This window comes from Arachis stenosperma, chromosome 4, assembly GCF_014773155.1.
Source record: "Arachis stenosperma cultivar V10309 chromosome 4, arast.V10309.gnm1.PFL2, whole genome shotgun sequence".
NCBI lineage: Eukaryota > Viridiplantae > Streptophyta > Magnoliopsida > Fabales > Fabaceae > Arachis > Arachis stenosperma.
This window is the reverse complement of record NC_080380.1, coordinates 69,401,697-69,406,008: the sequence shown is the minus strand read 5'-3', so window position 1 is coordinate 69,406,008 and position 4,312 is coordinate 69,401,697. Positions and strand designations below refer to the sequence as shown.

At 34.7% G+C, this 4,312-nt stretch overlaps 1 non-coding gene across 1 annotated transcript; it reads right to left on the bottom strand.

Annotated features, from left to right (window-relative positions):
• Positions 1–2,899: 2,899 nt before the first annotated feature.
• On the bottom strand, positions 2,900–3,007 carry LOC130977713 (small nucleolar RNA R71). The gene has a single exon (XR_009085393.1). It is a non-coding gene; the product is annotated as a small nucleolar RNA R71 (small nucleolar RNA).
• Positions 3,008–4,312: the final 1,305 nt, after the last annotated feature.

Genomic DNA, 4,312 nt, shown 5'->3' with positions numbered 1-4,312 from the left:
AACCGAGCCTTCCATTCCGTGAGATCAGAGTCTTCGTGGTATAAGCTAGAATTGATGGCAGCATTCAAGAGAATTCGGAAAGTCTAAACCTTGTCTGTGGTATTTCGAGTAGGATGAGCTTCAAACTCGCGATTGTTGGGCGTGATGACAAACGCAAAAGAATCAAGGGATTTTATTCCAACATGATCGAGAACCGACAGATGATTAGCCGTGCCGTGACAGAGCATTTGGACCTTTTTCACTAAGAGGATGGGATGTAGCCATTGACAACGATGATGCCCTACATACAACTTGCCATGGAAAAGAATAAGAAGGATTGGATGAAAACAGTAGGAAAGGAGAGATTCAAAAGGAACACAGCATCTCCATACACTTATCTGAAATTCCCACCAATGATTCACATGAGTAACTTTATCTTTATTTCCTGTTTATTTATTATTATCATTGAAAAACTCCATAACCTTTTATAATCTGCCTGACTGAGATTTACAAGATGACCATAGCTTGCTTCATACCAATAATCTCCGTGGGATCAACCCTTACTCACGTAAGGTATTACTTGGACGACCCAGTGCACTTGCTGGTTAGTTGTGCGGAGTTGTGACTAAGTGTGATTCACGTTTGAGAGCGCTACCAAGTTTTTGGCGCCATTGTTGATGATCACAATTTCGTGCACCAAGTTTTTGGCACTGTTGCCGGGGATTGTTCGAGTTTAGACAACTGACGGTTCATCTTGTTGCTCAGATTAGGTGATTTTCTTTTTTGTTTTATTTTTGAAAAAAAAAATTTCAAACATCTTTCAAAAATTTATCATCTGTTTTCGAAAAGTTTCAGAGTTTTCAAGAATGAATTCTAGAGTTTCATATAACATGTTTTAGCTTGGCTGGCTATTAAGCCATGTCTAATTCACAGGATTTTGATTGAGGACTTTGAATTCATTACTTCCTTTTTCCTATATGTTTTTCAAAAAATATAAAATAAAATACAAAAAAATAATAAAATCATAAAAATAAAAAATATTTTGTGTTTCTTGTTTGAGTGTTGAATCAACCTTTAAGTTTGGTGTCAATTGCATTTTTCTAAAAATTTATGCATTTTTCGAAAATCCATGCATGGTGTTCTTCATGATCTTCAAGTTGTTCTTGGTAAGTCTTCTTGTTTGATCTTGATGTTTTCTTGTTTTGTATCTTTTGTTGTTTTTCATGTGCATTTTTTCATTCATAGTGTCTAAACATTAAAGATTTCTAAGTTTGGTGTCTTGCATGTTTTCTTTGCATCAAAAATTTTTCAAAAATATGTTCTTGATGTTCATTATGATTTTCAAAATGTTCTTGGTGTTCATCTTGACATTTATAGTGTTCTTGCATGCATCATATGTTTTGATCCAAAATTTTCATGTTTTGGGTCATAATTGTGTTTTTCTCTCTCATCATTAAAAAATTCAAAAATTTCAAAAATATATCTTTTCCCTTTTTCTCTCAAAATTTCGAAAATTTGAGTTGACTTAGTCAAAAAATTTTTAAAAATTAGTTGTTTCTTATAAGTCAAGTCAAATTTTCAAATTTAAAAATCTTATCTTTTTCAAAACTTTTTCAAAAATAAAATCTTTTACTTTTATCTTATGATTTTCAAAAATTTAAAACTATTTTTTAAAATCTTTTTCTTAATTTTATTTCAAATTTTCGAAACTTAACTAATAAGTAATGTGATTGATTCAAAAAAATTTGAAGTTTGTTACTTTCTCGTTAAGAAATGTTCACTCTTTAAATTCTAGAGTCATATCTTTTAGTTTCTTGTTTGTCAAGTAATTAATTTTAATTTTAAAAATTAAATCTTTTTCAACCATATCTTTTTAATCATATCTTTTATCATATCTTTTTCAAAATTTTATCTTTTTCAAATATTTGATTTCAAAATATCTTCTTATCTCTTATCTTTTCAAATTTGATTTTCAATTCTTTTTCAAACTAACTATTTGACTTTTTGTTTATTTCTTATCTTTTTCAAAACCACCTAACAACTTCTCTCTCTCTAATTTTCGAAAATACCTCCCTCTTTTTCAAAAATTCTTTTTAATTAATTAATTGTTTTAAATTTTAACTTTAATTTTATTTCTTATCTTAATTTTCGAAAATCATTAACTCCTTTTCAAAATTATTTTCGAAAACTTCTGTCTCTCATCTTATTCTATTTATTTATTCATTTACTAACACTTCTCTTTATCTCAAATCACTGCCCCTATCCTCACCTTTGTTTTTGGATTCTCCTTTCTTTATTCCCTTTCTTCTTCTACCAACAATAAAGAACCTCTTGACTGTGACATAGAGGATTCCTCTTCTTTTTCTGTTCTCTTCTCTTTTATATGAGCAGGAACAAGGAAAAAAGCATTCTTGTTGAAGCTGATCCAGAACCTGAAAGGACTCTGAAGAGGAAATTAAGAGAAGCTAAATTACAATAATCCAGAGACAACCTTGCTAAAATTTTCGAACAAGAAAAGGAGATGGCAGCCGAACCCAACAACAATAATGCAAGAAGGATGATTGGTGATTATACTGCACCTATGTCCAAGTTTGATGGAAGAAGCATCTCAATTCCTGCCATTGGAGTAAACAATTTTGAGCTGAAACCTCAATTAGTTGCTCTAATGCAATAGAACTGCAAGTTTCATGGACTTCCATCAGAAGATCCCTACCAGTTCTTAACTGAGTTCTTGCAGATCTGTGAGACTGTTAAGACTAATGGAGTAGATCCTGATGTCTACAGGCTCATGCTTTTCCCTTTTGCTGTAAGAGACAGAGCTAGCACATGGTTGGATTCACAACCTAAGGATAGGCTGGACTCTTGGGATAAGCTGGTCACGGCCTTCTTGGTTAAATTCTTTCCTCCTCAAAAGCTGAGCAAACTTAGAGTGGATGTTCAGACCTTCAAACAAAAAGATGGTGAATCCCTCTATGAAGCTTGGGAAAGATACAAACAGATGACCAAAAGATGTCCTTCTGACATGTTTTCAGAATGGACCATGATAGATATATTCTATTATGGTCTATCTGAGTTCTCTAAGATGTCACTGGACCATTCTGCAGGTGGATCTATTCACCTAAAGAAAACACCTGCGAAGGCTCAAGAACTTAGTGACATAGTTGCAAATAACCAGTTCATGTACACTTCTGAGAGGAATTCCGTGAATAATGGGACGCCTCAAAGGAAGGGAGTTCTTGAAATTGATGCTCTGAATGCCATATTGGCTCAGAACAAAATGTTGACTCAGCAAGTCAACATGATTTCTCAAAGTCTGAATGGATGGCAAAATGCTTCCAACAGTACTAAAGAGGCATCTTCTGAAGAAGAAGCTTATGATCTTGAGAACCCTGCAACAGCAGAAGTAAATTATATGGGTAAACCTTATGGAAACACCTATAATTCATCATGGAGAAACCATCCAAATTTCTCATGGAAGGATCAACAAAAGCCTCAACAAGGCTTTAATAATAGTGGAAGAAATAGGCTCAGTAATATCAAGCCTTATCCATCATCTTCTCAGCAACAGACAAGAATTCTGAACAAAGCACCTCTAACTTAGCAAACTTAGTCTCTGATCTGTCTAAGGGCACTTTAAGTTTCATGAGTGAAACAAGGTCCTCCATTAGAAATCTGGAGGCACAAGCGGGCCAGCTGAGTAAGAAAGTCACTAAAACTCCTCTTATTACTCTCCCAAGTAATACTGAAGAGAACCCAAAAAGAGAGTGCAAGGCCATTGATATAATCAACATGGCCGAACCTAGAGAGGAAGGAGAGGACGTGAATCCCAATGAGGAAACCCCATGGGACGTCTCTCAAGCAAGAAGGAGTTCCCTATTGAGGACCCAAGGGAATCTGAGGCTCATATAGAGACCATAGAGATCCCATTAAACCTCCTTCTGCCATTCATGAGCTCTGAAGACTATTCTTCCTCTGAAGAGGATGAAGATATAACTAGAGAGCAAGTTGCTCAATATCTAAGAGCTATCATGAAGCTGAATGCCAAGTTGTTTTGTAATGAGACTTGGGAAGGTGAACCTCCCTTGCTCATTGGTGAACTAGATACATGGGTTCAGCAAACTTTACCTCAAAAGAAACAAGATCCTGGTAAATTCATAATACCCTGCACCATAGGCACCATGATCTTTGAAAAAGCTCTGTGTGACCTGGGGTCAGGCATAAATCTTATGCCACTCTCTGTAATGGAGAAGTTGGGGATCATTGAGGTATAGCCTGCCATATTTTCATTGCAATTGGCAGACAAGTCAGTAAGACAAGCTTATAGATTGGTAGA